The following is a 10,832-nucleotide window of genomic DNA, read 5'->3' on the forward strand; positions in this document are numbered from 1 at the left end:
ATCTGTATGTGGGAGTGAAGAATTTATAGTTAATATAGTGAAAAAAAGACATATTAAGCTGGGGATAGAGTGCAAGATTCAAAGTACTCAGAATTATCTGTAAAGTGTAGGTTATAAGATCTTTAGGTAGAAATAGGGGGAGGCAAAAGGTGGTCAATTAGCCAGTATTTGTCAATGTTTTACATTGCTGGTATGTTATGAGTCTATTGTATCCCACATTGTACAGTACCCAATCTTCCCAAGTGGTTCCCCGCTTGGTACTGTTTGGGCCCTACACTGCTTAGCTTCCAAGATCGGACGAGATTGGGCGTCCGTCAGTGTGGTATGACTGTATCTCGTGGACAAATGACTGAGTCGCACAGCAATCCGAGTTTATTAACATAACAGGCAAATCAACAAACTATAAAGTGCTTAGTGCTGTGGTTGTGGTTGAATAAATACATAAATACATACAGTGTCGAATATACAGGCTACCAGCGGATAAGTTGAGAGATATGAAGGAGATATGAGAGAAAAAGGGAGTAATTTCTTATCACAGGAACGGTGCGATCTCGTATCCTTCATTGAAGCCGAATGGATGAGAAGTTTTCAGTTGGAAGATCCAGTACATCTCTCTCTGGGACAACTTCTTCGCTAGATCTCCTCCTCTGTCGCCACTTGTGACATGTTCGATCGCCTTAAAGGACAGTTCTTCCGGGTTGGACTGGTGTTCTTGTTTAAAATGTCTATAGAGTAAGTGTGTCTCCAGCTTGTTTCTTATGCTGCGTATATGTTCTTGGATCCTGATTTTCAACGTCCTCTTTGTTTTACCCACATATTTTTTGTGGCAGGTGCATTCCAAGAGGTAGATAATTGACGTGCTGTTACAGTTCATGAAGTCCTTGATTTTGAATTCTTTAGTACCGTCAGTGTTGTTGAAAGTCCTCCTATTAGGGTTGAGGAATCTGCAAACATTGCAATGTCCACATTTATATGCTCCAACACATTTTGGAAGAGACCGTTGGTTGTCCTCTGGTGGTAGTACTCATAGCATGCTGGGTGCGAGAATGTCCTTAAGACTTCTAGACTTGCGAAAGATCAGTTCTGGTTGTGCAGGGAGAATCTCTTTAAGGATGGGGTCCATCAGAAGTATTCCCCAGTGTGCTTTTAGTGAGGTTCTGATGGAATGTTCATGGCTGTTGTAAGTCGTTATGAAGGAGACGGACTCCTTTTTCTCTGTTTTTTCTTTGTAAGTTAGTAATTGTTCTCGCTCGAGGTTTTTTGTTCTCTCAATGGCTCCGTCCAGTATAGTTTTGGGGTACCTTTTTTCCTCAAACCTTTTTCTGTAGATTCCAAGTTGTGCTTCACAATCTTCGGTCTTGTTACAGTTTCTTTTGATTCTATGAAATTGGGAGTAGGGGATATTGTTTTTCCACTTTTTAGAGTGACTGCTCTTATAATGAAGGTAGCTGTTCTTGTCGACATTCTTGATGTAGTTTTTTGTAGTGACTGCCCCTTCCTCTCCAGTTAAAGTCAGGTCCAGGAACTCAATTGAATTCTTATCCATATTGCAAGTAAAAGACAGATTAAAATCATTGAGTTGTATAACTTTAAAAAAGTCCATAAAAGAATCAGAACTGCCATTCCAGATGATCAAGATGTCATCTATATACCTTTTGTATAGAATGACATGTTTTTCAAAATGTTGCGTGTTGTACATATACTTCTCCTCCCATTGGCCCATGAACAAGTTAGCAAAGCTCGGCGCAAAAATCGTGCCCATTGCGGTGCCACATTGTTGCAAGTAAAATTTGTCTAAGAATTTAAAATAATTACGGCTTAAAATAAAATTCATCAATTCACAAATAAAGGTCTTGTGTGCTTCTGTAAGGGATGAGTCTTTGTTGAGATACACTCTGCTAGCTTCAATCCCTTTCTTGTGTTCAATGCAGGTATATAATGACTGTACATCAACGGTTATCAATATGTATGAGTCTTTCCATTTAATGTTCTTCATCTCATTTAATACCATAGTGGTATCCTGCAGGTATGATGGTAACTTCCTGACATACGGGTTCAGAAAAATGTCCACGTACTTAGACAAATTAGACGTAAGAGAGTCTATCCCTGCGACAATAGGTCTCCCAGGTGGGTTGGATAGGCACTTGTGGATTTTAGGTAAAAAATAGAATATGGGGGTAGTGGGGTTGGATTGCATTAAAAACGAGAATTCATCCTTTGTGATAATGTCACTTCTCAGGCCTTGTAAAAGTAAGGATCTGAGTTCATCTATAAATGTATTTTTCGGGTCATCTGGCAGCAGGGCATAGGAGCTGGTATCTCCTAAGAGTCTGTGTGCTTCTTGGACATATTTGTCCCTGTCCAGGATGACCAACCCCCCCCCCCCCCCTTTGTCAGCCGGTTTTATGACAAGTTGCTTGTTTTTTTGGAGATTTTTCAGTGCTTCGATTTCTTTGTTGTGGAGATTTTTATTCACCACTGGTGTGGGTTCTGTTTCACATAAATCTTTTTTCACTAGATCGTAAAAAATGCTTATGTTGCTCCCTTTAGATTCCACTGGATAGTATTTACTTTTTGGTTTAAGTCCAGATTTTGAAATTGCTTCGTAATTCGATATGATAGTGTTCTCTTTTCTCAGGAAGTGTCTTTTTAACGTAAGTTTCCGCACAAATTTGTTGAGGTCGATGAAGGTATCAAACTTATTTAGGCCTTCTGAAGGTGCAAATGATAATCCTTTGCTAAGTAGTGAGTGTTCTGAGTCGGTGAGGGTGTGTGTGGATAGGTTAAATATTCCTTTGTCTCCTGTACCGTGGGTTACAGGTTTCTCTTTTTGAACTCTTTTCCTCCTACCGCCCCGTTTTCCTCTACTTCTGCGAACCTTCTTTTGAGCGGAGAGGCATGTTTGACGTCCTCGTAGATTGTGCTCCCCTACCCTCCCTTATATACTTTTAACTAACAGGCAGCTTATCACTGCCTTTTTTTTGGGGTCAGCTGACACCTTTTACTCCTAAAGGAGTGTCTACACCCCTGGTTATTTTATTTTATATATCTCTAAACTGTATAGTAGGCCTATACACCTATACTTGTGGCGCCATACTCCCACCACTCTATCCTTCCTGATATATTTTGTAAGGCAGCCTGAGTTTTGTGTTTAGACCACTAAGATGTTCAGATTTAATGAATGCACCACTAAACGTAACGAGTGGTGCCAGAGGATATTCAATGAAGAGGCTCAGAGTAACACCACACCCCCACCTGATGGGTTGGACGATTTATTTTGGTGAATGGAACGCTTATTATCTAAAGAAATCAAAACATGGTGGGACATTAAAGGGTTGGAACAATATATTGAAGTAAACAGAGTACCGAGAGGACTGAGAATTCAAAAACAACCCACCCTTGGTAACACAGACCCTGAATTTATTGAAAAATGGGATTCCATCTTACATACATGCTCAATTAACCTGATGAAACTTCTGATAAGTGAAAGGAGGAGAAGTGCAGCAGCTCTAGAAAAAGAAATAAAGGAGAAAGAAGCTGAACTTGAACCCCACAAAAGCAAAGAAGACTACAGGGTGAATGAGAATGGCCTTAACAAAAAGCTGGAACATATCGAAGAAGAGGTCATACGAGGCAAGGAGAAGAAATTTCTCAGAGATAAAAGAGACTACGAACAAGGTAACGTAAAAAATTGGAGCAGATTTAAGACTTATGACAGATCTCAAAAAACTGATCAAAAATACCAGTGGAAGACCATACCGCAGAAAACGAGACCAGTACGGAGAGATGACTCGCCAGCAACACCATCCATCAGAACACACAACAGATTCAACACGTTTAATCGATTCAGAACCAATAGTGAACAAGATTTTTTATCCTCACGACAAGGAGCAAGAACAAAAGATCCACCCAGGAGCACAATCTACGAGGACGTCAAACATGCCTCTCCGCTCAAAAGAAGGAAAACGGGGCGGTAGGAGGAAAAGAGTTCAAAAAGAGAAACCTGTAACCCACGGTACAGGAGACAAAGGAATATTTAACCTATCCACACACACCCTCACCGACTCAGAACACTCACTACTTAGCAAAGGATTATCATTTGCACCTTCAGAAGGCCTAAATAAGTTTGATACCTTCATCGACCTCAACAAATTTGTGCGGAAACTTACGTTAAAAAGACACTTCCTGAGAAAAGAGAACGCTATCATATCGAATTACGAAGCAAGTTCAAAATCTGGACTTAAACCAAAAAGTAAATACTATCCAGTGGAATCTAAAGGGAGCAACATAAGCATTTTTTACGATCTAGTGAAAAAAGATTTATGTGAAACAGAACCCACACCAGTGGTGAATAAAAATCTCCACAACAAAGAAATCGAAGCACTGAAAAATCTCCAAAAAAACAAGCAACTTGTCATAAAACCGGCTGACAAAGGGGGGGGGGGTTGGTCATCCTGGACAGGGACAAATATGTCCAAGAAGCACACAGACTCTTAGGAGATACCAGCTCCTATGCCCTGCTGCCAGATGACCCGAAAAATACATTTATAGATGAACTCAGATCCTTACTTTTACAAGGCCTGAGAAGTGACATTATCACAAAGGATGAATTCTCGTTTTTAATGCAATCCAACCCCACTACCCCCATATTCTATTTTTTACCTAAAATCCACAAGTGCCTATCCAACCCACCTGGGAGACCTATTGTCGCAGGGATAGACTCTCTTACGTCTAATTTGTCTAAGTACGTGGACATTTTTCTGAACCCGTATGTCAGGAAGTTACCATCATTTCTGCAGGATACCACTATGGTATTAAATGAGATGAAGAACATTAAATGGAAAGACTCATACATATGGATAACCGTTGATGTACAGTCATTATATACCTGCATTGAACACAAGAAAGGGATTGAAGCTAGCAGAGTGTATCTCAACAAAGACTCATCCCTTACAGAAGCACACAAGACCTTTATTTGTGAATTGATGAATTTTATTTTAAGCCGTAATTATTTTAAATTCTTAGACAAATTTTACTTGCAACAATGTGGCACCGCAATGGGCACGATTTTTGCGCCGAGCTTTGCTAACTTGTTCATGGGCCAATGGGAGGAGAAGTATATGTACAACACGCAACATTTTGAAAAACATGTCATTCTATACAAAAGGTATATAGATGACATCTTGATCATCTGGAATGGCAGTTCTGATTCTTTTATGGACTTTTTTAAAGTTATACAACTCAATGATTTTAATCTGTCTTTTACTTGCAATATGGATAAGAATTCAATTGAGTTCCTGGACCTGACTTTAACTGGAGAGGAAGGGGCAGTCACTACAAAAAACTACATCAAGAATGTCGACAAGAACAGCTACCTTCATTATAAGAGCAGTCACTCTAAAAAGTGGAAAAACAATATCCCCTACTCCCAATTTCATAGAATCAAAAGAAACTGTAACAAGACCGAAGATTGTGAAGCACAACTTGGAATCTACAGAAAAAGGTTTGAGGAAAAAAGGTACCCCAAAACTATACTGGACGGAGCCATTGAGAGAACAAAAAACCTCGAGCGAGAACAATTACTAACTTACAAAGAAAAAACAGAGAAAAAGGAGTCCGTCTCCTTCATAACGACTTACAACAGCCATGAACATTCCATCAGAACCTCACTAAAAGCACACTGGGGAATACTTCTGATGGACCCCATCCTTAAAGAGATTCTCCCTGCACAACCAGAACTGATCTTTCGCAAGTCTAGAAGTCTTAAGGACATTCTCGCACCCAGCATGCTACGAGTACTACCACCAGAGGACAACCAACGGTCTCTTCCAAAATGTGTTGGAGCATATAAATGTGGACATTGCAATGTTTGCAGATTCCTCAACCCTAATAGGAGGACTTTCAACAACACTGACGGTACTAAAGAATTCAAAATCAAGGACTTCATGAACTGTAACAGCACGTCAATTATCTACCTCTTGGAATGCACCTGCCACAAAAAATATGTGGGTAAAACAAAGAGGACGTTGAAAATCAGGATCCAAGAACATATACGCAGCATAAGAAACAAGCTGGAGACACACTTACTCTATAGACATTTTAAACAAGAACACCAGTCCAACCCGGAAGAACTGTCCTTTAAGGCGATCGAACATGTCACAAGTGGCGACAGAGGAGGAGATCTAGCGAAGAAGTTGTCCCAGAGAGAGATGTACTGGATCTTCCAACTGAAAACTTCTCATCCATTCGGCTTCAATGAAGGATACGAGATCGCACCGTTCCTGTGATAAGAAATTACTCCCTTTTTCTCTCATATCTCCTTCATATCTCTCAACTTATCCGCTGGTAGCCTGTATATTCGACACTGTATGTATTTATGTATTTATTCAACCACAACCACAGCACTAAGCACTTTATAGTTTGTTGATTTGCCTGTTATGTTAATAAACTCGGATTGCTGTGCGATTCAGTCATTTGTCCACGAGATACAGTCATACCACACTGACGGACGCCCAATCTCGTCCGATCTTGGAAGCTAAGCAGTGTAGGGCCCAAACAGTACCAAGCGGGGAACCACTTGGGAAGATTGGGTACTGTACAATGTGGGATACAATAGACTCATAACATACCAGCAATGTAAAACATTGACAAATACTGGCTAATTGACCACCTTTTGCCTCCCCCTATTTCTACCTAAAGATCTTATAACCTACACTTTACAGATAATTCTGAGTACTTTGAATCTTGCACTCTATCCCCAGCTTAATATGTCTTTTTTTCACTATATTAACTATAAATTCTTCACTCCCACATACAGATACACCCTTCTCCTATTAAGCACTGCATGTGCCCACTATACTATATATACCCCTCACTGGTATCAAAATAGAATACACTATAAGCACATTGTCTGAAAAAAACAAACACATGTGTTTAATATGCAGCAATATATAAGTACTTTTTAGAAATGACATTATATACTATCACTAAGTACTCCATAGACTCTAATGGCCTCCTATATGACAACATGTTGCTAATGTACACATTTTTAATAGAAATATTAACAATATTTAGATTATCAGTGCCCCTTTGAATAAGAATTATTCTAGTCGGTTTTGAAGCTCTCTAAACATACACATATATCGTTCTTTAAAAAATCAAATTCCAGCAATATAAAGTTTTTCCCTTATAACATCTCCCATGCTCCTATTATAAAATTAATTAATAATACTTTATAAGGAATTAATCCTCGTTTTATTTATTTGTTTTCCTATATGCATTTCTGTGCAAGCTGAACATGCCATTATAGAAATGTGTCCTGCACTATATGGCTTCACAAAGATGTCCGCCGCGATGATTGACAATGCAAACCATCCAATCAATATGAAGCTACAGGCCGTTCCACGTCGAAACAGGAAGTGTGGCTCCCCTAACAGAAAAGCACAAACAGGAAGTGGGGCAGCTTAGCGCCTATACAGAGACGCGAATCACGGAAGCGGGGCACAGTGCGCATGCGCAGTGCACAGACTCGGACACAGGAAGCGGGGCAGAAGTGAGGCAAATAGCGCCCCTGGACTTATTTTATACCGTACTATAAGCTATGACGCTCGTTTTTGCACTATATTTATCTTATGGTAACCTTATATTGTAGATCTACCCCTGGCAATAGTCTTTTCCGAATTTACACAATGCTATATGTAACTGTATTTTCAAGTAGCCCTGAACAGGAAGTGATGTCATAATTACACTGCTAATTATCCTGGCTATAAATAGAATTACTGTTCAGTAGCCCTCTACCCCTTGATGAAGTCAGATGGACGAAACGCGTTGGACAGACCTCAATTTGACCTTCCATTTTTAAGATAAGCACCTTTCTCTTATCTGAAATATATTTGTATATTTTTATTGTTCCAGATATGTTTTTATTATTTTTTCTTTTATCAGCTTGAATTTATTTATTATTTTTTAATCGATCAAATCCACCCGTTTTTTATTCCATCCAACCCTTTTTCCTTTTTTATTGCTATTAAATTGTCTGTTTTATAATAAATATCCCCCCATTTTTTAAAAGAAATACGAATTGCATCCTTCTTCATATATATATCCTTTAAGTGTAGACACTGTTAGTCGCTAGTACCCCTACCCTCCCTTATATACTTTTAACTAACAGGCAGCTTATCACTGCCTTTTTTTTGGGGTCAGCTGACACCTTTTACTCCTAAAGGAGTGTCTACACCCCTGGTTATTTTATTTTATATATCTCTAAACTGTATAGTAGGCCTATACACCTATACTTGTGGCGCCATACTCCCACCACTCTATCTACTATGTTATATAAAGTAAAATGACAAACCACACACAGTGAATATAATTTAAGAAACATTTTTTTATTCATTATAAAGATATATCTCATTAGAAAAGACTTTTTCATATATTTCACATCATTTTTATTGGTTGATAATAAAAGTTATGTTTTATATTCATTAAAATCAATTAATTCTTTTTTCTCTTTGTGCGCCAACCAAGAGACAATCTTCTCTATCCCTTTTTCTAGTTCTGCTTTCAATGTTCAAAGGCAAACTGGCTCCTCCCCTAACCAGGAATCACAAGAAGAATCTTTGAGCACTAGGGCTGTTGATGCTGGGGGTTAATCTTCATCTCAGAAGGGGACCAAGAAGAAGACTATTACTAATTCACACAACAATGATGTGTGAAATAATCAAGAGGAGCCCAGTAAGACAGCTGCCATCCTGTTGCACAATGGATAATTGAAGCCATGACAGCTTCTTAGTATTATATCTGCATCCAATACATGCCATCAATACATCTGGTTTTAGATGAGTAACTTATATCACTGAAGCCACAATGGCTATGTTAACATTAGATATGCATACAATATCGGTCATAAATTCAACTGGTTTTTAGATTTTAAGGTCATGTGTCCATATCACCAAATTCCAAGGATATTCTGTATTACAAGCAAAACAATTCTTTGCCTGTACCAATATATCAAACAAATACATATATTCATTATCTACAAAATGCCATTGCACTGACTATCTAATTTAATACAGATATATGGACAAGTGGTACTGGTCGACCTAAAGATTACATGATTACATGATTGTGACAGCCCACTGAGTGAGTGTATCACATTCAGCAGCAGCATCCAACACACAGTGGCAGACTACTCTCTATATCACTGGCTTCACATAATAGCAGAATAGTGTCCATCTATTGGAAAAGCTCAGGTATGTGAGAGCAAAATGGCTTATCCTGCAATCCCTGCACACACAATATAATTTGTGGTTCAGAATTTCCTTAGAAAAGTCCATGCAGTATATGCTGGTAAAGGCCAATAAAATTTCTGGGCAATGTCAACATTCAGCAGCTGCATGTAAAATATTCCTGCAGCTGCAAGAACAGTTCCATTTGTCATGCCACCAACTGAAGCAAGAAGTAGTAACCAGGGGGAATACCATCTGAAATATGATTCAGTGGCAGGAGGACCAGCAAAAATCTATGGTATCATGATGTACACATCAATGACATAGGGAGAGCAGTCTAGAGAATACTCTTGATTTTGTGCAAGCTACTGGAACCATTATTTAAACTGTTGTAAAAGCAGTTAGAAAAGCTGAAGGAGGAGATGAAAATAAGCGATACTGCAGAGTAATTTGGACTTGTATTTTAATTTCTTTATTTGCTTTGCAAGTGCCAAGGGGTTTGCTGAATCTTGCATTTGGTTTAGTACATTTTGACAACCATGCTTGATCCTCAGCTTAAGTCCTATGTAATGTAATTTTTTTGCATACAAAGAGTTCCTTGTGAGTAAAATGTAAACTCAAGTCACATTACATGACATCATAGTCTTCAGCTTCACCCACTGGTGATGAGTATGGGTATGAGAAAGTTGGCAAGAATAAGTTCTGCCTTTTTTGGGTTGGAACAAATTGGGTTGTTCAGCCCAGAACATGAAAGATATTCAAGGTGCTTTTTTTTTTTTTTGGACTGGCAGCCATTCAACCAACATAATGAAGGAAATAAAGGGAAATATGTAGATTGTACGGTGATGTTATGCTTATGGTTTGTAATTATTTATTTATTTACAGATGCATAATGGTAGACTACTGGTACCGTATGTTGCACAATTTAAAGAATCTTAACAGTTTACCTCAGCATCATGATATGTGCTTCTATGTAGTACCACTGCACATTATGGTGAATGCAGATTAATATCTTGTTGACTCTTGTTATAGCTTTAACTTTCTGTTCTTTGTTTTAAGAAATCTGTCCTGTCAAAAGACATAACATAATTAACACAAACTTACCTGTATGTAACAGCCTTGTAGAATCTAAGGGCCTGATTCATACTTGATTGCTGCTGTGCATTTTTACACAGCGGGCGATCAGGAACTAACTGCACATGTGTATGCACCGAAATGCACACATGCATCAGACAACAACAAAGGGCATCACCGGGTCACCGGATCAGCGATGGGATAATGCAAAATATCCGATCGCACAGGCATTCGCAGGGTGATTGACAGGTGGAGGCTGATTTTGGGGGGTAACTGACCGTTTATTGGGAGTGTCAGGAAAAAGCCCAAGCATTTTCAGGGAGGGTGTCTGACGTTGGCTCTGGCCCCGATCAGCCTCTTTACACTCCTCCTGGAGGCAGCGACTATCTGAATGCAGGACAGCAAAGTTAGCAGCCCATCGATCAGGTCTGAATCATCCCATAAGTCATCCTTGGATGTGTAGTGAATACTGAACTTAAAGAGATTGTCTGATTATTTTCTTCAAAAGCTATTCTTGTTAGCTATAGAGAT

At 39.0% G+C, this 10,832-nt stretch overlaps 2 pseudogenes; one reads left to right on the plus strand and one right to left on the minus strand.

Moving 5' to 3' along the window:
• Positions 1-217: 217 nt before the first annotated feature.
• LOC134946030 (5S ribosomal RNA) lies at positions 218-336 on the minus strand (annotated as a pseudogene).
• A 6,147-nt stretch (positions 337-6,483) lies between these two features.
• On the plus strand, positions 6,484-6,602 carry LOC134946031 (5S ribosomal RNA; annotated as a pseudogene).
• The last annotated feature ends 4,230 nt before the right edge of the window (positions 6,603-10,832 follow it).

This window comes from Pseudophryne corroboree, chromosome 7 (assembly GCF_028390025.1).
Source record: "Pseudophryne corroboree isolate aPseCor3 chromosome 7, aPseCor3.hap2, whole genome shotgun sequence".
NCBI classification, from domain to species: domain Eukaryota; kingdom Metazoa; phylum Chordata; class Amphibia; order Anura; family Myobatrachidae; genus Pseudophryne; species Pseudophryne corroboree.